Genomic DNA, 23,832 nt, shown 5'->3' on the forward strand with positions numbered 1-23,832 from the left:
TCGTTTGGTGTCCTCTGTTGGCGGAAAGACTCATGGATGCTAACGCCATAGTGTATAGAATAGAAGAATAGAATAGAATAGAATGTACCTTTATTGTCATTGTTACAAAATGGGTTGAACATACTGTGACATACAGTTTTGGGATCGTATTAGTGCAATAAGCGTTAGTGCAAAAATAGTCAACATTGTGCAAAAATAGTCAACATTGTGCAAAGTGAGCATAGGTATGAATACAATTTTACATCTGTATGAGGTAGTGTGTTAGCAAGAGTTTCAGTTTTTCGTGCGGTGTGTGTTAAGGGTGTAATGGCTCTGGGGAAGAAACTGTCTCTGAGTCTGTTTGTTTTTGTTTTGTGTGACCTGTAGTGTCTGCCGGAAGGCGGCAGGTCAAAAAGGTGGTGGCCGGGGTGAGAAAAGTCCTTGATGATGTTTTCTGCTGGTCTGAGGTAGCGAGAGCAAGCAATGTCCTCCAGACTGGGTAGAGAGCAACCAACGATTCTTTGGGCTGTGTTGATGACCCTCTGAAGTGTTTTCCTGTCTGCTGCTGTGCACCCAGAATGCCACACCGTAATGCAGTATGTCGGAATGCTCTCCACTGTGGCTTTGTAAAAGGACACCAGCAGCAGCTGTTTTAGATGATTTTTCCTGAGCACTCTCAGAAAATTGAGTCGCTGCTGGGCCTTCTTTACCACCGCTCTGGTGTTTGTAGACCAGAAGAGGTCATTGGAGATGTGCACACCCAGGAATTTGAAAGAGTGGACTCTCTTACACAGTCTCCTTTTATAATGAGTGGTGCTAGGTTTCTGCCTTTCCTCCTGAAGTCCAGTATGAGTTATTTTGTTTTTGTGGTGTTCAGTATAAGGTGGTTTTTCAAACACCACGTTGTCAGTGACTCCACCTCATCCCTGTACGCCACCTCGTCCCCTTCAGAGATGAGGCCGAAAAAGGTGGTATCGTTGGCGTACTTAACAATTGTGGTTGTGAGGTGGGTAGGTGAGCAGTCGGAGGTGTGGAGGGGGAAAAGCAGGGGGCTCAGTATACAACCTTGGGGGGAGCCAGTACTCAGTGTTAGGGTGGGAGAGACGTGGTTGCAGAGTTTCACGGACTGTGGGCGGTTTGAAAGGAGTTTTAAAATTATAGTTATTGTTATGGTTATAGTTATTTTCTTGGTGTTTTTGTTTCATGAAAAATGTGACTTTTTTCCACCTGGACCAGGACTACAGTGGCGCAGAAACTTCCAGGGGATTAGAATGAAAAGAATGATTGTCGACGCTTGGGCTTACGTGTCTGAAGGGACTGTTGTTCGAGCTTTTGGAAAGTGACTCTTAAATTGAACCTTTTAAAATCAGGTCCAAAATCAGGGTTTTTACGCACTTTTAGGGTTTCCCGCGAGGGTTTCCAGCCAGGGTTAAAGGCACCCAAATAGGGTTTTAAGGCGCCTCTAGGATTTCAAAGTAGGGTTTTAGCCTTAAACTAGAGTTTCAAAGCACATCTGTGGTTTCCAGCCTGGGTTTCCAGCTTGGGTTTTCGCCCCCCAACTTGGGTTTGAACTGCTTTTAGGGTTTCCGGGTAGGGTTTCGGCCGTCAAATGGGGATTTTAAGCGCTTCTAGCATTCCCAACAAGGGTTTCAAACTAGGGTTTGTTAACCTCTGGGGACTTCAATAACGTGACTCTTGATACAACACTGCCCTCTTTCGTCCAGTATGTGGACTGCAAAACTAGGGGAAATAGGACCTTTCAAACTAGGGTTTTCGCCCCCCAACTAGGGTTTAAAGCGCTTTTAGGGTTTCCATGTAGGGTTTCGGCCGTCAAATGAGATTTTAAGTGCCTCTAGCATTCCCAACACAGGTTTTAAACTAGGGTTTTGGCCCCAACTCAGGTTATAAAGGTCTTTACATTTTCCAGGCTATGTTTATTGGCCCCTGACTGGGGTTTTAAAGCGCTTATAGGGTTTCCAGCTATATGTGTAAGCTACGGTTTCTGGCCTGAGCAGGGTTTCAAAGCTCTTCTAGGGCTCCAAGCTACGCTTTTGGCCCTCAACTAGGGTTTTAAAGCTCTTTTAGGTTTCCAAGCGAGGGATTTGTCCCCAGATTTAGGGTTTAAAGCGTTTCTAGGGTTTCCAGCTTGGTTCCTGCCTCAAACTAGGATTTCAAAGCACTTCAAGGGTTTTAAGCTCTGGTTCCAAGCCAGGTTTGCGGCCCAAATTAGGGTTTTAAAACACTTTTAGGTTTCCCGCTAGGATTTCCAGCCAGGGTTAAGGCACCCAATTAGGGTTTAAAGGCGACCCTAGGATTTCAAAGTAGGGTTTCAGCCTTAAACTAGAGTTTCAAAGCACAACTGTTGTTTCCAGCTTGGGTTTCCAGCTAGGCTTTTCGCCCCCAACTAGGGTTTAAACCGCTTTTAGGGTTTCCAGGTAGGGTTTTGGCCGTCAAATGGGGATTTTAAGCTCTTCTAGCATTCTCAACAAGGGTTTCAAACTACGGTTTGTTAACCTCTGGGGACTTCAATAACGTGACTCTTGATACAACTCTGCCCTCTTTCGTCCAGTATGTGGACTGCAAAACTAGGGGAAATAGGACCTACTGTATGCAAACATTAAGGACGCATACAGTGCTACGCCACTGCCTGCCCTTGGGAAAGGAGACCACAACCTCTTTCTGCTTATACCTCATTACAAACCAAAAGTGAGGAGGCTACCAACAACCACACGCTTATTCAGGAAATGGTCTACTGAGGCAGAGCAAGCTCTGAGAGACTGCTTTGGACGTACAGACTGGGATGTCCTGCTAGGGTCCAGCAGTGGGGACATTGAGGATGCAGCAAACTGCACTACTGACTACATTAACTTCTGTATGTTGTTCCTGTAAAAACTGTACGCTGCTATGCCAACGACAAGCCCTGGATCATGAGCGACATCAAGTGCCTTCTGAACCAAAAGAAGAGGGCCTTTAAAGATGGTGATCAGCAGGAGCTAAAACGAGTACAGAGGGAGCTCAGAGTCCAGCTCCGGGAAGCGAAGTAGCAGCACAGGAGGAAGTTGGAGAAAAAGCTGCAGAACAACAGCATGAAGGAGGTTTGGAAAGGGATGAAAACCATTACAATTACCATTATTGGGTAGAGTCAACCAGTTAAACAACTTTTTTAACCGGTTTGACCACCCCAACTCGTCCTCACCCCAGAAGACTGCAGCTGTCCCTCCCCCTCTGGACACCAGCATGGAAGAGGACATCCCCCCACTCAAGATAACTGCAGCCCAGGTGTGTGGAGAGCTGAGGAGGCTGCAAACCAGCAAAGCAGCTGGTCCAGATGGAGTATCCCCCCGACGGCTGAAGGCCTGTGCGTTGGAGCTGGGAGACCCTCTACAGCACATCTTCAACCTGAGCCTGGAACAGGGGAGGGTCCCTCAGCTGTGGAAAACATCCTGCATCATCCCAATCCCAAAGAAATCAAGACCTGAGGAACTCAACGACTTCAGGCCGGTCGCCCTGACATTACGTGATGAAAACCATGGAGCGGTTGCTGCTGCACCACCTGAGGGTACAGTTCCGCCACGCCATCGACCCTCTGCAATTTGCTTACCAAGAGAAGGTGGGAGTGGAGGATGCTATAGTCTACATGCTACACCGATCCCTCTCTCACCTGGATAGGGCTAAGGGGGCTGTGAGGATTACATTTTTAGACTTCTCCAGTGCCTTCAATAGCATACAGCCTCTGCTACTTAGTAGGAAACTGACAGAGAGTTAGCTCACACCTTGTAGAATGGGTTACCGACTACCTGACAGGCAGACCCCAGTATGTGAAACAGGGGGGCTGTACATCGGACACTGTGGTTAGCAGCACAGGATCTCCGCAGGGCACCGTGCTCTCTCCGTTCCTATTCACCCTGGACTTTCAATACAACTCTGAGTCCTGCCATGTGCAGAAGTTTGCTGATGACACTGCTATCGTGGGATGTATCAGAAGTGGGCAGGAGAAGGAGTACAGGAAATTGATTTAGGACTTTGTCCAATGGAACGATGCAAACCACCTGCACCTGAACACCACCATGACCAGGTGGGGTGGCAGTAGCTCAGGAGGTAGAGCGCTCGTCTTGGGATCAAGAGATCCCAGTTCGAATCCCGGCTTGTCCGTGTTACATGTCGAAGTGTCCTTGGGTAAGACACTGAACCCCTAATACCCCCAATAAGCAGATTAGCGTCTTACATGGCTGCAATACATGGCCGCTATTGGGCAATGTGAAGCACACTGTAAAGCGCTTTGGGTAGTCATTGACCTGAAAAGCGCTATATAAATGCAGATCATTTCATTTCATTTCACCAGGGATATAGTGGTGGACTTCAGGAGAACTAGAACTCACCTGGTAACCTGTAACCATCAAGGAGAATGTGTAGAATTTGTCCAGACCTACAAATACCTGGGTGTTCAGCTGGACAATAAACTGGACTGGACTGCCAACACAGAAGCTCTATGTAGGAAAGGTCAAATCCGACTTTACTTCCTCAGAAGGCTGCGTCCTTCAACATCTGCAAAAAGCTCCTAAAAATATTCTATGAGACTGTTGTGGCAAGCGCCCTCTTCTATGAGGCAGCTTCAAGAAGAAGGATGCCTCTCGTCTCAATAAACTGGTGAGGAAAGCGAGCACTGTTGTGGGCACAGAGCTGGACAGCCTGACAACAGTAGCTAAAAGCACTGGAAAAGCTGCGGGCAATCATGGACAATTCATCACATCCACTACACAGCATTTTCTCCAGACAGAAGAGCAGCTTCAGCGACAGACTGCTGTCACAGTCTTGTACCACGCACAGACTGAGGAGATCTTTTCTTCCTCATGCCATGAGGCTCTTTAACTCCACCCGGCGAAGTAAAGGCCCACATTAAACCACACCCCCCACATTGCATATTACCTTAATTTTATTGCAGTGTGAATTCTGTGTAGCACTATCTAGATACTCTATATAACATGCTACATTCGGTATTAACACGTCACATTGGGTATTTGTGTATTGTATTCTTTTTGCTTTATTATTGTTTTGTTCTTCAGCGCAGGGATGCTGCTGGAAGTGTGAATTTCATTGCGGGGATGAATAAAGTATCTATCTATCTACCCATCAATTAGGGTTTTGAAGGTCTTTACATTTTTAAGGCTATTGTTATCGGCCCCTGACTAGGGTTTTAAAGCGCTTATAGGGTTTCCAGCTATGGGTTTAAGCGAGGGTTACTTGCCTGAGCAGGGTTTTAAAGCTCTTCTACGGCTCCAAGCTGGGGTTTTGGCCCCCAACTAGGGTTTTAAAGCTCTTTTAAGTTTCCAAGCGAGGGCTTTGTCCCCTGATTTGGGTTTTAAAGCGTTTCTAGGGTTTCCAACTTGGGTTTTAAGCTAGGGCTTCTGCCTCAAACTAGGGTTTAAAAGCTTTTCCAGGGTTTTAAGCTCTGGTTCCAAGCTAGGATTTTGGCCCAAAATCAGAGTTTTAACGCACTTTTAGGGTTTCCCTCGAGGGTTTCCAGCCAGGGTTAAAGGCACCCAAATAGGGTTTAAAGGCGCCTCTAGGATTTCAAAGTAGGGTTTTAACCTTAAACTAGAGTTTCAAAGAACATCTGTGGTTTCCAGCTTGGGCTTTTGCCCCCCAACTCTGGTTTAAACTGCTTTTAGGGTTTCCAGGTCAAATGGGGATTTTAAGTGCTTTTATTATTCCCAACAAGGGTTTCAAGCCCAATTAGGGTTTTAAAGGTCTTTCCTGTCTGAAGGGACTGTTGTTCGAGCTTTCGGAAAGTGACTCTGAAAGTGACTCTTAAAGTGAACCTTTTAATAGGAGATTTAGCGAAGCTGTTGTGGTCAGAAACAGGGGACAAAGATTTCAGTGGTTTTGTTTGATATTGATTCCTAGTAAAAAAAAATATGTGAGCACCAAACTCCAAACTTAAAACTGCTACAGCGACTGCACCTCTCAACACAGTGTGCCCTATGGTCATGAAAAAAAGGTACCGACATTCCGAAAGCTTCCAAAGAAGCAAATACGTGTCGTAGACACGTGCGGATGCGGTGTCCGTACGATGTCACTCAAATGCATCGTTCCAAATATCATTCGGAAGGTTGAAGTCTTGGGATTCAAGAAATGCAAACCATTCCTTAGTATCTATTTTCTTTTTCGCTCGCAACTTTACTGTGCATATGACAATAAACACTTGGACTTGAGTTTAATTTAAAAAAAGACCCATCACAGAAACATCTAGATCACTCTGAAACAAGATACTGGGAAAATATATAGCCGAAGTAGCTCACCGAAGTCGTTGCGTTCAATAATAATGTGCAACCATGGTCCTCTTATATCCGTGAGTGTAGTAAATCCAGGAGAGTAAAATATTTACAAATACAGAATGGTAAAACATGTTTCCTCTATGCCGTAGACAACCAAACTTGCTATTCACATTCTTTTTTTCGGCCAATTGCAGGCTTTGTTTTGCCCCTATAGCCTATGCGAGCCTGTAAATGATAAAAATGATCCGCCCCCTTTACCTCCGAATAACTAGCCAATAGTGATCGATTCAAATGATGATTGACACATTGGCTGGGAAATGAAACGCCGGCATATGTATCCCAGCATACACCGCGGACCACATCGCCTACGAGGAAAAATCTAGTCGGCGGCTGCTTGCCTTTGTTGCGAGACCTTGCGACTTAATATTAATCCACATATAAGGCGCACTGTATTATAAGGCGCATGGTCAGTTTTTGAAAAAAATAAAGGCTTTTAGGTGCGCCTTATAGTGCGGAAAATACGGTACTTAATGCATTTTTTGCATTTTTTTAGCCCCTCAGTTATTGCAGTTAAGGGGGACCAGAACCCCCCCACGTGATTTTACAATCCATGGAACTGCGACGCCCCATCATAAAAGCCCCCAAAAATCAATTTACCTCGAGATGACATGTTTACCGACTGAGATTATACAACTGTAAAAAATAAAAACTATAGATCTACAAATAAAAAACACAGAACACAGAATTGCACTTGAATAAATGGTCTTTATTGTCATAATACAAAGGTAACATTAAATGTAGGGGCTTCTCCTTTCAGTGTAAGAAAGCGATTTAGAGAGCGCCTGGGTAACGGCAGGTTACCATTGGGTATCCTCAGTTGGAGCCAAGTTTCGGCAATGATTAAAATACAACTGTCCAAAATGTAGTGGTTTCCCATGAGTTGTGGCTCCAGGTCATCCGTTCCATGGGTAATGGATTCGGTGTTTGCAAGATACAAGCTCGGCAGGGAGGTAACTTGGTCTTATTACCTCAAACAGCGAACAACGGTACCCTTTTAGACCTACCGGTCTGTAGCAATAGTATGTCCCAGGCTGGTTTCAGGCCTACTCTTGAGCCATCATTGAAGGGGATATAAACACACTTTTTTGCTGGTCTGTCCTCCCTTCTGTAGTCCGATTGGTCGTGGGGTCTGAATCCACACTCTACCTCTGAGCTTGGGGGTAAGGCTCTGGTAGAGTTTGCCCTTAAGACACTGGCGTGAGTCCTGATAAACAACAACAACAACAACAACTTGGCAGAGGTGGCTTGTGAGAGTTGTTACGTAGCATAGCCAAAGTAGGCCGGACCTGCAGACCCGACACCTTCTCAGACTCAGTTTGTGTTGCTGCCGATTGGTGCATCCGACCAGTTGTTTGACTGACAGCATACACTAGCATGTTTTATATTATAAACATATCACTCTCCTCAGGTGTAGTTCCAGCAGCTTTTAAGTCCGCCGTTATTAAACCCACACTGAAACGACCCAACCTTGATCCAGAAATCTTAAGTAATTATAGACCTGTGTCAAACCTACCTTTCCTTTCTAAAGTACTTGAAAAAGTAGTGGCACAGCAGCTGAATGATTTCATATCCGAGAATAACCTTTTTGAATCTATGCAATCAGGATTCAGGGCTAACCACTCTACTGAGATAGCTCTGATCAAGGTAACAAATGATCTCCTACTGGCAATGGATTCTGGCGCTTCATCACTTTTGCTGCTGCTGGATCTTAGTGCTGCTTTTGACACAGTGCACTACAATTTCCTACTAGAACGGTTGGAAAAATGGATTGGTCTTTCAGGAACCGTGCTCTCGTGGTTCAGATCCTACCTCTCAGATAGGACGCACTGTGTTAAATATGGCGAAATTACATCTGAGCCCTTTAATGTTACCTGTGTTGTTCCGCAGGGTTCATTGCTTGGCCCCCTTCTTTTCAGCATTTAGATGCTTCCATTAGGTGATATTATTCGCAAGTACAATATCAGCTTCCACTGCTACGCAGACGACACTCAACTATATCTTCCGTTGGAGGAATCTCCCACACTAAACTGTGGAAATTTGGAGGCCTGCCTCATTGAGATAAAAGAGTGGATGTCACTCAATTTCTTGCGTCTTAACTCTGAAAAGACCGAAATGTTAGTCATTGGTCCATCTAAATGCCGTCACTTATTCTCAAAAATTGCTGTGAACATTGACAAATGTCACATCACACAGAGTGACTCAGTTAAAAATTTAGGTGTCATATTTGACCCTGATCTATCCTTTGAAATGCATGTAAAGAAAATTACCAGAACCGCTTTCTTCCATCTTCGTAACATTGCTAAAATCCGTTCAATACTGTCTCAGTCGGATGCGGAAATTATAATTCATGCGTTTGTTACCTCCCGTCTCGATTACTGTAATGCACTACTCTCTGGTCTCCCGAAGTCTAGAATCAAGTCTCTTCAGCTGGTACAAAATGCCGCAGCAAGGCTTTTAACTAGGACAAAAAAGTACGATCACATAACACCGATTTTGGCTAACCTGCATTGGCTCCCAGTTAGCCTTACATGTGATTTCAAGGTTCTCTTAGTATTATACAAAATCATACATGGACTTGCTCCCTCTTATCTTTCAGATCTGATTTGCCCCTATGTCCCGGTCCGAAGCCTACGATCTGAGAGTGCCGGTCTTCTGGTGATCCCAAGAGCAAAGAAGTGTTCTGCTGGTTCGAGAGCGTTCTCCATCCGGGCACCGGTGCTGTGGAATACTCTTCCCCCTGAGATCCGATCTGCAACATCAGTGGAAATGTTTAAATCTAAGCTTAAAACTCACTTCTACTCCATAGCATATGAATAACCTACTCTTCTTGTCGGCTGAAAAATAGTCTGTGTAATATAGTGTTATAATCTGTGAAGCCCTTTGAGACTCTTCGTGATTTAGGGCTATACAAATAAAAATGACTTGACTTGACTAGCCTATCACAGCCGCACACACAGAAAGTCCCACCCACCCAACACAAACGCATACAACCTGTCCCCTTGATAACATTTGCTGTGTGCTGTCTGTTGCAGAACACAATGTTTTATATGTTGATGTCAATGGCAATAAATATAATTTAATTCAAAATCCTCAAAGCAGTGAACCAGCAATAACTGAAGCGCCAAGTAGCGAGGGATTACTGTGTACTTATTTTGTCGTCAACAGTGCACTTATATCTGCACTCCCGTCGATTCCACGTAAGCTCATCAGTGATGCAATGTGCACATTTACTCAAGCTCGGGAGGTATCAAGCTCTCTATTTACAGATATGGAAATGGCCCCAGAAGCGTGCAGTTGGTCTGGCTGGCATTTGCTGAAATAATAAAACATAGCCATCGCTATTTACAGACGTGCATGAATAAACGCATATGCACAGCCAGGCGTCTCGGCACATGTTGACATTCAAATGTTGAAATGCAGCACTGTTATTTGGATGGGTTCAAGTTTGGTTTGCTTTTCTCTCCTTTTAGCTAATGCCATCTTGTATATGATGCAAGTCTAATATATCAATATACATTGGCAGTATTCATCATCTTTAAAGCATTTAGGACATCTTATGAGGAGTAGGCAAATGGCAGCCAATAGGCCAAAATAGCCTAGCTGCCCCGTAGGACCCACCCTCCCACCACATATATATGTGTGTGTGTATATATATATATATATATATATATATATATATATATACCTTTTAGCCAAGGTATGTGTGACTTATATTATATATTTATTTATACTACATTTCAGTTTCAGTGTGCTCATAACTTTTTTTTTACCAAAGCTATTTAATGTTACAGTTATTGTAAACAAAAATAAAGACACAAATAAGCACAATTGTTTTGGGTGTGTTTATTTCGAAGTTATCTAGAACAAAGTTATCTAGTATCTTTATCAGTCTCTGTGATTAAGGGGAAAAAAACTGAAATGTATGGTAATAGAAGAAAAATCACAATCTTTCCAAGTAACATTCTTTTGGCTGTTACTTTTCTGATTTTAGGTATTGTTTATTTTATATTATTTATCTATAAGGTGGCGCCTTTTAAAAACCCTAAATTAGCCAGAAATTTAAAATTGCTCCTTATAACCCGGTGCACCGTTACATACTACAAAATACTGTTGGTTGGATTTTTAAATGCATACAGGATTTATTCGTGTGTGTTACTACCACATATGCAATGTTTGATCAATTTTAGAACATCACAGACCCAAATCGCAAAACATTAGGTGAGCGGGCGGAGCACCGAAACCTGACCACTCGACCACCAGCGACCTAGATGACATATGAAAAGGCACAACTCTGGTGTATCGGATTTATCATCTGTTTCCCTCATCGTGCTTTTGCGTTTATTTATATCTTTGAGAATGACATTTTGTTTTCTCCATTATCCAACATTAGTTTTTTTGACACATGAAAAATTGTGTGATAATAATATTACATTTAACCCAGTGTTCATACCATAAGAAATCCTGTCAGGAAATCAGGGTCTCAAACTTGTCTTTAAAAAAGGGAAACGCAGGGAACACGCCCACCTGGGCACACCACCAGACCCCCTAGACTGTCCCCCCCCCCGGGGTCTCGCAAAATTCTATAGGAAACACTGAAATGCCTTTTAATACATAATATTTGTGGTATAGTGCGGTTCAGCAACCTGTAGCTCTGGAGTACGCATGTGGCTCATTAGAGCTGCCCTAATGGCTTCCTATAGATTTTTCAGTAATGTTTGAAAATGGAAAAAGATGGGGGAAGGTAATTTATGTGGTTTCTTGTGTGATGGTATTCTTTAGAATACATATTAAATATTGAATGACTAACTTTTATGTATGAATCACCTTTTTTTTTTTTCATTTAAAAACGGGTTTTTATAAGGCTTTTATTTTTTGCGGCACCAGACATTTGTTTATTTTGATTTGTGGTTTATTATGGCTCTCTCCAGATCTTGGGTTGCCCAACCCTGGCATAGAGGTTAGGTCTGGACACTCTTATCCCTGCAACCCTTATTCAATCCTTGTTGCCTACAATGTTTTGTGGTTTTGGTCAGCGACACTTTTCGACTGATCAATCATTGCACTAGTATACTGTATACTGTACCGTAAGTGTATAGCATGTCCATTGGTTACACACACATAAATATGGTAGTTCTTACTGTACACGAGTCCATGCACCTTATGCATAAAAAATAAATGAAAAAGACTATTTTAGGGGGTTGCGCTTTATAAACCGGTGTGCCTCATAGTGCAGAAAATATGGTACTTTTGAAAATAAATGCATTACAGAAACTTGTGTCTAGAGTGCTTAAGGTGCACCAATTGCAGCGGTGGCCCACGGGATGTTCAGCTTCAAAGTTGCCCTCAGGGCCTGCCGGGGCCTGAGGAATGCGACTGATTTTGTGTTTGGGCTGGAGATAGCAAAGGCTACAGGGATGCAGCTGTTAGCAGTGAGCTGGGTGTGCTCATGTGTACCCATGTGTGCTTAATAAATGAGAGGAGAAGATGTACAATTTTTGGAAACACTCAAGTGGCTTCTATGTGTTTGTTGTAGTCTCTTTTTACAGCCTAGTCAATGAGTGCATTATAACAGTGTTCGACAATTTTTCTCGTACCACGTACTGGTTCATTGTCTGATAATATTTTCCCGGCATGAAACGTGATTGTACGTTTTCTACAGTAATGATAACAATTATAATAACAACAATTATAACATGTTTTATAGTAACAACATTAATAATAATAATAATAATAATAATAATAATAATAATGATAATAATAATGAGCAAACATTTGCAACTCTTTCACAATGTCTAAGAACTTGCCAAAGTAAAATACATAGGTTTTAGAGCTTCTCATTGGCCACATTTAGAAATGCTCTGACATAATTTTGGAAAAATAAATAGAATACAATGTTTAGTTTTTCTGATTGTGATTCAGGATTCTTGATATTGTCCCAGCTGTTTTCCAGCTTAGATGCCCATGCTATATTCCTTTGCTCTGATGTGATTGCAAAAAAAAAAACCTTCTGATTCTGTGTTCTAACTTAGATTACTCAATGTTAGTAGCACTTGCAGTGATTATTTTAGTTTGGGACAAAACTTCAGAGTGTTACCTTTCCAAAGAGACCAAAACCGTTCATATTCTCTAAACGGTTCAAGGACAGAATTCAAGTTACTTTGGGTACATCTTGGATTGGGATTTTAGGCAAATTAAACAGAAACTTTAAGGGGTTAATTCAAGTGTACCAGCTCAAAGGCCCGGTTCAAGTTCAGTCTGAAATGTAGCAGTGTCAGTAAAACAATAAGTAAATATAATGGAATTGATTTATCTTTTTGCGTGGTCTAGTACCAAACTAACTAAGGTCTGCGGGCATTTGTATTCCGATCATTGCAATATAAACTATAACATTGTGTTTTCCTGTTTGAAGACCGACTCTTTTCTTCTGGAACAAACAACAGAAACTGATGATGACCTGTAAACTCTCTGTCACATTCACACTCTGCTGAGCGGAGTTCAAAATAAAGTTCCCACGATTTTCATGTAGTTTTAGTCAAAGCAACGTTTAATGTCTATGGTGCACCCCTCCCTATTTACTGTGCGTACCCCGGCAGCCCTTACTCCTGCAGCTTTTCCCGCCACTTGAATCCCCATTGGTCCTAGTTCTATTCTAGCAGCCAATGTTGCCCAGCATGTCTACGAGAAGGGATCTGAGTGGCTGCGTTTGGGGTGTGTAAGGTCAAAACTCTGCTGATTTCACACGGTGTCCTTTTGGAATTTATCCAGCAGCACCCTCTATGATCACACATGAAGGGGAAGAAAAGGGAGACAAACACAAAAGAGACAAAAAGGTCCCCAGTCTTGGCTGTGTTTTGATTTTTTTGGAATAGCAAACGTTTAGTTCTCGCTTATAATTCATGTTTAGAGCTGCTAGTTCTTCCACTAAAGGTTTGTGTGTGAAACTATCATAAACCACAACAAGAATGCATGGAGCGTGTGAACAGATTCTTTGTTGTCAAAGTAAGCCAAGAATACTACAGTGAATACTTTTTCCATTCACTCATCTTGTACTGACTGTAAAGTTAACCCCTAAATGTTTCGCCGGCCCGGTGGCCTAGAAGCAAACAGGTGTCTGTTCGATGTCACCAGTAGCTGAAATGTAATGCCACATATCACTCGAAGGCTTAAACTCCTGTGATTTAAGATATGATGACCTTTTTAATATATACAGATAAGTCCCCTGGTAGTCAGTTCATGGGATCATTCTTTGCAAACATGGAGTCACAAACATGACTTGGGGGGAGCTGGAATTGAACCAGCGAATCTTGGTTTTCACTGAAAGAACAGAGACAAAATATCGATTGATAAAATTGTCAGTAAATATTGCTTATGTCACCATTGCAAAGCGCTATCATTTCATAAAGAAATTGGACAAAAGATCAATCCTGAATTGTAATTTACTAAACTAAAGTATGTTCATTTCGTATTTTATTTTCAATCAACTGCATTCTGACTAATTTTATGTTACTACAGTGCTTTAAGAAATTACATGTAACAAAGCTTTGCATGATGAGTTATTACCTAGCAAGTCCTATGGTGTTTCCTTAGTGCAGTTATTATCACGTTCACCTAACACGCAAATGGTTAGGGTTACATTTAAATCAAATTACATTTTATGTCTAGACAATATGCATTGTTTAAATCATCATATAAAAAGAGTTTAAGAGCTTTGATATGTAAAAACTGAAATAAAGTAATTATTGAACGTATTTGCCTTGCTGTTGCTGTCATGATTTCATCTGGAGGGACGAAAGCATGACCAACTTAGGTGCCGAGGTGCCTAACTTGTTTGAGCAATTGGGTAGCCATGGTCCAAAAAAATTTGTGGGTTTCTTTTTTTTGGGTTGGGTTTTTTTTTATTTGCTTATTTTTTTTTTTTTTGTTATTTATTTCCCTTTTATTTTCTTTGTTATTGTATGTGTGTGTCTTGCTGTCAGTCACCCCTCTTGAGGGATATGACCAAGGTAGTTAGATAGATAGATAGATAGATAGATAGATTAAACGTATTATAGCAGGTATTTATCAAGATGTGAGATAAACCTTTGATTTGTTTCCAGTCAGTCTATTTGTATAAATGGTAAAAACATTTGGAATGGTGGCAAACTCTCTGATATGGCAGATGGCATAAAACATTAATTATAGTAACGCATTTATTAGTGCATAAGGAAAAATAAAACATGTGAAAATTAGCAGCTATGAAATGGAATGACACTTAGTAAAGATATGCAGTAATAAATAATAAAAAGACTTGGTTGTGGCTAAGACAAAGCCAAAGTTAATTTTAAATAAAAAGATCATAAGCGGCCATTTTCAATTGTGTTTTGAATCAATTTTACTGCTTCAAATTTAATTCATAGCAGCCCACGAATAAATAACATGGCATTTTGCCCACAGTAATTGAATCTTCTCGTGAGACTACCTGTCAAAGATAGGTCATTATTTTTGTTCAAATGACAATAGTATTCTAAATGCTGATTTGGCTTTTATTGTTTTCTTCTTTTTAAGCTTGGGCCTGAAAGAAAACGACCTCTGCAAATGGCAAAATAAATGAAAATAATGGTTGCTGACTTGTTTACCTGACTGCCCTTTTTGCACATCTGGTTAGCTGCTCCTCTTGCACTATTTGCGCTACTGTAAAATACTATACATAGCCATAATTATTTAGTATATTATTAGTACTCAATACTCCAACTCAATACAACATTTTATTTATATCTGTACATTCAAGGAAACTGTGCGGGTCAGATGTATCGACATTTCGCTCTGTATACACGTGTACTAGAATGACAATAAATTAGATCTGAATCTGAATCTGCTATGGTTGATCAGTGACAATGCCTTTGAATGACAGCATCACATTATTTCTGAGCCAGAATGATTAGCTGTCTTCGTGACTGACGGTTTTGAGGACATGTTTTGTTATTGTGTGTCACAAGGGAAACAATTTGTTAAGTCTGTCTCTGACTTTGTTCGTTACTTTGGTCCACTGTGTCTATTTTCATATTCAAACCTTTTGAGTTGTTCAATCTGATCAGGAAGGTGACTGCTTGTTCAAATTGTCCCACAAAGCCTTAGTAATCTTGTTGTGTTTGCTCTACGTCAGGGGTCGGGAACCTTCTTGACCCAAAAGTCCAGAATAACAACATATTTAGATTTTTTTCCCTCATTAGGAGAGAGCCACACCATATATTTTAAGACCAAATCCAACAAAATCACCAAACCAGCTCTGCAAACAAAAGCTAATCATTCAGCACATTTGATTTCACTGTGTGACGTTAGATCAGGGGCGGGCAAACCAATGCCCGCTGGGCTTTTTCATCCTGCCTAGGAAACAAAAATGGTCAAAAAATAACGAGATTATACAGTATGTCACAAAAGTGGGTACACAGCTCACATTTTTGCAGAGATTTCATTATAATGTTTGATGGAACATCATTGAAGAAACGTCATTTCGACACAATGAAATGAAGTATGTAAACAAAGGCAATGGCTTCCTGGAAAATATCCTCTGGTCTGATGAGACAAATATGAATTTATTTGGTTCAGATGGTGTGAAGCATGGCGTTGGGAACGTCAAAGTTTGGGGCTGCATGAGTGCAACTGGAGTTGGGGAGTTGCATTTCATTGAGGGAAACACAAACTCAAGGGTAATACTGTGAAAAACTGGAGCATACAAATGATCCTCTGCCTGGAGAAACTGGGTCGAGGGCAATGTCCCATTCTGACAATGACCCCAAATACACTTCTAAGACGACCAAAGCTTTTCTAAAGGATAAAGGACATGGACTGGCCAAGCAGGTCCTCAGATCTAAATCCAATAGAACATTTTTTTGGGCATCCTCAAGCGGAAGGTAGAGAAGCACAAGATCTCGAATATCCCCCAAATCATTCATGTTGTCATGGAGGAAGGGAAGAGCCTTCCAGTGGTAATTTGTGTGGCTCTAGTGAAATTCATTACCAGGAGGATTAAAGTGGGTCTGCAAAATCCTGGTGGCAACACAAATTATTGAATTTCAGAAACTTTTACTTAAGGGTGTACTCACTTTTGTTACCAGGGGTTTAGCTAATAATGGCTATATTTTATTTTATATTCGTATTGATATTTTACATTTTTTAAGGGGAAAATAAATGTACACTGCCATGAAAGCTTTACACAGACTACCTTTTTTTGTGTCAAAACGATGTTTCTACAGTGTTCAGTTAAACATTATCTCCTCAAAAATGTGATTGGTGTACACACTTTTGTGACATACTTTATGTAATACTAAATGAAGTACTACTTATAAAAAAGTCTGTTTTTCGTGGGTTTCTTTGTTGCCAATTACAGTATGCCTTCATTGTCCCTTTGTGTGTTTTAAAACAAAAATACTTTTGTGCCGGTGCTTGAAATCCTTGAAAATGAAAAATTTTAGTTGAATTTTCTTGAAACTGCTTGGAACTGTCTTTTTTTCACGATTGGCAGTCTGACTCTATAGACCACACAAAATTGAAAAAGAAATGTGTGAAAATGACACCGGCGTACAGGCTTCGGTGGCTTGTCATGATTGTCATGGGATGTGTCACCGGCCCCACCTGGTCGGACCCAAGAGGACAGCTCTGTTTAGAAAACTGGCTCTTTTGGCTCAGCTCACTGAGAACAGCCGGTTCCTCGGATTTTTTGTATGTGAATGATATATTGGCAATGATAATGAAACTCTACGCGATTATTTAGTAATTAGTAATTTCATGTTTTGTAGGGGATCCCTGCAAAGCACATGAAATATAAATAAAATATTCAGAGATTGACAAAAACAAATCTGTAAAATACAAAACAATTTCAGATTTTAAAACACTTAACAGATTTAATGTCAAACAACAACACAAAATCCCTGATAATTCAAAACAATAAAATACAAATTACATTTATTGTCAAGTCATGTTTATTTGTATAGCCCTTAATCACAAAGAGTCTCAAAGGGCTACACAGACCACAGATTATTGCATATCACAGGCTATTATGACACAATCCCCTGATCTAAAACCTACATGAGGGCAAACAACTCTTTAGTGATATAAGTAAATGCTGAAATGCAAATTTATGTTAACTATTTCCAATTCTATTTTAACTAATTCAGACACAATCATCTGAAAAACACACAACAATATATAAATGAAAGCAAGTAAAACAATTGGCAAAAGATCATCAGTCTCTAAGATTGAAAGATTGAATGCACATTGCTTTGAAGCAATAATTTCATTAAAATGAGTCCAAACTTGGCCTATTTTTCTGATTTTTATACATACAGTACTTTTTATTTTTTCGCCCTTTGTATTGAAATCCATTATAACTCACCACGTATATATACCGTATAGAGCCCTTTCTGTGTTTGTAAACAAGTGTGACGTAGCCATGTTGCCTGTACATAGAGCATAATGGCACAATTTATGTCAGTTTATAGCAGCCCGTTGATACAAAAAGTTCGTAGATCATAGATAGGAACAGCTAAAAATAGCACAAAGTATGTATTAGCAGCAAGATAGGGAGTTTATTCTATTCATGAAGGTAAAACAAAAAAAAAACGTTCTTTTGAGCAGCACTGGATTTCTCCCTATGAAAGTACTGGAACATTTTTAAAAATTGCCTTGAAAGTGCTTGAATTTGGCCGTGAAAACATTGTATGAACCCTGTATATGACTCGCAAGCCATAGGTACCCAAACCTTGCTCTACGTGATTTTATTTTTGTAATAGTTGTCAGGGAAGAATCCATTTGTGTACGTGTAGCAGCGCAGCAGGCTGAGGGACAGGAATTGAATGGAAAGCAGAGGTTGCCCCTCTCCCAAAGGACCTGCTGAAGGACGTGTGTGTGTTTGTGCCATGGCTTGAATGATGCTGCATGCAACATTAGGCAGATCAGTGGCGGACTGTGCATTTCACATTGAAGCCTTCAGTAGTTCTACGTCTGAATCAATTCAACTCTCAACTATTTTATGGCTATAGATTCTAGAGACGCCAATTTTCAGCTTGTTAGCAGGCTTTGTGAGAGCTTGATAACGATCCAGGTGATTGGAATCCCCTGTATTGGAGCAGAGAAACCTCCAAAACATGCAGGACGTGCTGCTCTCCAGGACCGGGTTAGCCACCCCTACTATAGAACCTTCACTGTAGCTACAGCTTCAGCACGTATGAAAAAATAATCAGACTCGTCATATTATTTTCAATCTTTTTTTTTAGCCCTTGATGCTAGGTCCTTAGCTTGGCCTTTATGGGTTTTTCAGGGCCAATATCAACAGTGTCTGCTTCACGGCCATAAATTTCTGACCACTCCATGCATCGGCCTGGTATTGCAGTACCTCCGGGAACGGTGCATTCGCAATGATCGCAGCAAGGCTTTAGGGCTCGGACCTTAGCTTGGCCTCTTGGCTGAGAGTAAGTGTCCCGGCTCCTAGGCTTTGTAGCGTATTATGAACTGACCGATAACGGATAATGGATAATGAATAACGAAGATAGAACAATAACCCTTAAAAACCCCAAAACCCCCCCCTTACCTTTGGAGGTCCTCGGTCTTTGGTAAAGTGCCATATACAGGTTTTGTACGGATGCTTGAAATTCTTGAATTTGAATGTTTGAAACATGCTTGAATTTTAGGTGCTTGTAAATACTTGAAATTATTTCCACATTTAAGGTTTGTTTTGGGCTAGGGTCAGAAGCTAGAGTTTGGGCTTCAAATAAGGGTTTTAAACATATATTTTATGGTTAGGGCTAGGATTGGAAACTAACATTGAGTCTCCTCATTAGGGTATTCAAGTGTATGTAGGGTTCTGAAATATGGTACAGGATAGGGTTTACAGAGTAAGGTAAAGTTTTAGGCTTAGGAACTAGGGTTTGTGCGAAATTTCTGGGTTCAAAACTGAAGGTAAGTAAAATATAAATAGGTTTAGAAAAATTATACCACTAATAATAATAATGATAATTATGATAATAATAATGGGTTTAGAGCTAGGGTTATGGTTTGAACAGTGTTAGAGCTAGGGTTAGATGTATAGGTAGGGTTTGGGCTGCAAGTTAGGGTTTTAAATAAGTCTTAGAGTTCGAAAATGAGGTTTGGACAGAGTTGAGGTTTCGAACATAAGGTTTAGGCTCTCGTTCTTTTGAATTATTGCTGTATTTCTTCTTTTAATCTAATGGGAAAAAATAGAAAATTGGCTTTGAATGTTCTTAAATAGTGATTGAGTTTGACCATGAAAAATGTGTACAAACCCTGAAAAAAATCCAGTCCATTTAGCATTAGAATTTTCCAAAAGTGATCATGGCATCAGTTTAGCATTTCCTTTTTGCATGGAAACAAAATCCATCTGCTTGTCTTGAAGGCCTGTGCCATCTCTGTCGTGCACCCTGCTGTTTCCCTGCACAAAATGATCCCAACTCCCCCTACCACCTTCTTTGGCGATGCATCCTAGCCTTCCTTACAGGCATACCAACTGGTTAGGCTGGTTGTCTGACTGCTGGTAGGGATTCGTTATCATATGTTTACATTCCCACTCTTCAGTTTGGCTCTAGTCCACTCCATTTGTGTCCTTGGCCTGCACTATGTCCTCCACACTCATTGACAGTGTATCATGCCTGTGTGACAGTAGCAAATTCATTAATTTTCAATTATCAAAAGAGTTGATCAACCCTTCTGTGTTAGTTCTTAGGTAACACGCTACATGTTAGCGGGTCGGTGTGACACGTTTTTTAAATCGGCTGTAAAATCCACAAAAAACAATAATGCATCTTCCATTCTTGTCTTATGTGTTGTTAGCGTGTTGGGCTTCCTTATCCTTGAAAATATTTTTTTCTATTTTTGTTGTGGGTCTCCGGGCCTTTTCTCTGCCAGTATACTCCTTCATTTTGATTTTTAAATATGTCAATTTGAACCATTAAAGAATTTAAGAAAATGTTTTTTTTGTTACCTGAGTATTACTTACTCAGTTTGGCTCTGAGATCCAGACTTTCTGTTGTCAGAAGGTTGGGATCAGTAAAAGAATAAAAACTCCAAATTTGTCCGTTTGTTTTTCAGATGTATGGTTTATCATGCAGCCTAAATTATTAATCTACCTTACAAATTATATTCACGGATGACAAGGGATCTTGATTAAACTATTAAACTACCACTTTTTGCCCCTTCAAACTGCCTTTTTCAAATTCAAACAACAGCAAAAAGAATCTTGACTTGAAACTAGTATTTTAGTTTATAGCTGATTTACCGTAAATTCCGGACTATAGAGCGCACCTGATTATAAGCCGTACCCACCACATTTTAAGAGGAAAACCGATTTTGTACTTACACAAGCCGTACCTGTATATAAGCCGCAGGCGCCCACTTTAAAAAATGTAACACAAACACAAAATTAACCCAAACCCGACTTTAAGTCCCGCGATTAAAACTAAATGTCCTTTATTAAAGTACACAGTTCAAAAATCACAGCCGGCAAAATGAACGTAAAATGATACTTGGTACTTAAGGTTTGATGCAGACCTGCAGAGTCCGGGTCCCGTTGAAAGTAATCCAAGGAAAAAAGTGTATATTTCCAAAGGTAAGGGTGGGAAAATATCCAATATGGTTCACCGCGTCCACAAACAGGTCTCACCTTTACTCCACTTGCCGTCAGCCCGCGTTTGTTCCGCCCCTTCTTTTTTATTCGCCTGTGCAAAACATATCAGAATAAGTTTCTAAAATAAATACAAATAAAAATATACAGTTGCAAATACATATTTCTGTATACATGGTTACAAATATTTACAAAGAAAGACGGTACACCGAGAGAGTTTTAAAAGCTTTGATAAAAATAATATAACTTTCATCCCAAACGGTGCCTGTGACAGGGCAGTTAATGGTAGCAACACGCTAGCAACACGCTCGCAACACAATAAACGGGTCTGTTAAAAAAACAAACCATACTTGTAAAAATCACGGTAAACTGTCCTCATCTTCCTTCTTAGAACTGAAGCCATCAAAGTCGTCTTCCTTAGTGTCGGAAAGAAACTTTGTCATATAGACGTCGTCCCACGCTCCCGCAGCCTCACTCGCGCTGTCACTGTCGCTGGAACTCTCATCCACTCCTGATTACGTGCAGTAGCTGTTTCCTTCTTTATCGGACTGCTCGATTGCATTTGGGTTGAAAGCTGCGTCATGTGCCTTTCTTTTTGCATTTTGCATGATGAGGGTATGTTTACGCAAATTTAATTTATGCACAAGCCAAGAAGTTGCAGTCTTCCTCGGCGCATATATTCCACCAGTCTATATCTTACCTTTTGTACTCGAGTGCCACTGGCGACCGTTAGAAAAATTACATAAATTGGCCGCATCACTGAATAAGCCGCAGGGTTGAAAGTTTGGGAAAAAAGTAGCAGCTTATAGTCCGGAATTTACGGTATTTTGAAGCCTCCGACAACCATATTACCTTTCCTTTTAGGGTTTTTTTTTAACTTTTGGTTTTAAACAAGAACATGTTCATTTTTTTTTAATTATATATTCTTGAGACCGATTGTGTTTTTGTCGTAAGAATAGAGTGCACGATAAAATGTACGACTTTTTAGTGTTAAAAGGTTAGCATGGAAGCATTTATTCAGAAAAAATTGGGTAAAATATTCTAATCTTTACATTAATTGTGGTTTATTTTACAATTGCGTGAATAGTTTTATACTTGAACTAATTACGCTAGACTAACTCAACCCTGTCCTCTAGAAGCCTAAGAGAGCATTTGGTTTGTATTTATTTAAAAAAACATAACTTTTGATAGAAATGACCTAGAGGCTCGCTTCTTTTTTGACATACTCAGAAATTGATGGGGGGCTGGATTAAATCCTTCAACCGGCCAGGTCTGGCCCACTGGCTGTATGATTGACAGGGGGAGTACGACACATCTTCCAAAACGTTTTTAATTATTTTGAAAATAATAACTAAAATATGATCTAAAGTATTAGGTTCAGTTTCACCTCATATTTACTTTAAAGACAAGGCTAAAAATGTTTTTTTTTTTTTTTTTAGAAATAGAACTTCACTACAAATATAAAGTTAAAACTTAAAATATACATTTGAAGTATCAAACAAAAGACCGAGATCAACTACTTTCTCTAAAACAAATAACAAAAATAGATTAAAAGTCCATGAGTGCAAGAACTTCCTTGTGTATGCAAGTACTGTATGTATTAAGATGTACGTGTGGCAAATAAGTGACACTTAGTCTCTTCATTGCAGGGATACTACTCGCAGTCGTTGTGCAATATGCCCAGTCCTTTTATTCAGTTTTGGCTGTAGCAAGTATCCATAAGCTTTTTTTTATTTTATTTTTATTTTACAAATACAATGCAACCATTTCAATTATAATATTTTATAATGTAGTGAATGTTTTTTTGCTTGATTTTTTAAAAATGGACATCCCTGTCAAAGTGAAGAAGCCTTGATTCAATTAACAAATATATGTTTTTTTTATGTATTTAAAATTTCAAACAGGTCAGTGGTGACCCTAACACAAGAGGAGGGTGAATAGTTCCTTTGAAAGAATCTTTCACTTTTTTGTGCTTATAAATATAATATCAGCTTTTGATTCCTTGGCAGTATTACTGTATGCAGACATCAGTATAGAAAAGTTGGACACATGTCTAAGGGCTGGGTCAATGTCTCGCCTGTACCGATTAGACTAATACTGTATGACAGTCAACCCTCTAACATAATAGTGTTGCAATGGCCGGAATCCTTTTTTCTGTATGTTTTCTACATCTGTTCCCAAGCATCATTGTTAAACACTTCTGTCATTAGCCAATCATAAATCATTTGAAGAGTGAACTAGTGAATCAGTGAGTCAGTCCCAAAGTTCAGTATATTGTAGAATGAGTGTGATATGTACTCATTATCCCGCAATGGGCTTGAGGTAGCTCACCAAATGTAAGCAGCATCCATTGTGACGTTCTGTTACTGTCATTTAAAGAATTCCCAATACAATCGTTCAGAAAACATGTGCTGATTTGAATGTTTTTAAATAATTGAATCCCCAGCTTTGGTATCTTGGTGCTTAAATATTACACCGTATGAGATTTTTTTGCTCTATTAATGAGGCCTAATGCTTTATTTATTTTCTAGGAAAAACGTGCTCCACCCATCAGTATCATTTAATTATCCGACTTTAATTTTCTTGCAAGAAAATTTTCTGCACAATCCAGAAAACGAGACTTCAGGAATAAAACAGTACCTAGTGGCTGCACCGACAAATGGACTTTCAGTTTGTAATAAATTGGGTGGGTTGTTAACAACACAGCTAAAATGGGCTCCAGCACCCCTGCGACCCTACTGAGGATAAGCGGCGCAGATAATGGATGGATAGATGTGAAAAAGGAGCAAAGAAAATATAATTTCAGTGCTTGACTCAATGTCAGGCTTTGTTGGCTCATCCAATGAAAGCATATGTGCTCAGGAATTCATCGGCCTTTACAGTGGTACCTCTATTTACAAATGTCTC

At 40.2% G+C, this 23,832-nt stretch overlaps 1 protein-coding gene across 1 annotated transcript in view; it reads left to right on the forward strand.

The window, feature by feature from the left end:
- The window catches only part of hipk2 (homeodomain interacting protein kinase 2), a 173,896-nt gene that overhangs the window by 68,729 nt on the left and 81,335 nt on the right, over positions 1 to 23,832 (forward strand). The window lies entirely within an intron of this gene.

This window comes from Urocampus carinirostris, chromosome 7, assembly GCF_059441175.1.
Source record: "Urocampus carinirostris isolate Australia breed hairy pipefish chromosome 7, RoL_Ucar_1.0, whole genome shotgun sequence".
In the NCBI taxonomy this organism is placed as follows: Eukaryota; Metazoa; Chordata; class Actinopteri; order Syngnathiformes; family Syngnathidae; genus Urocampus; species Urocampus carinirostris.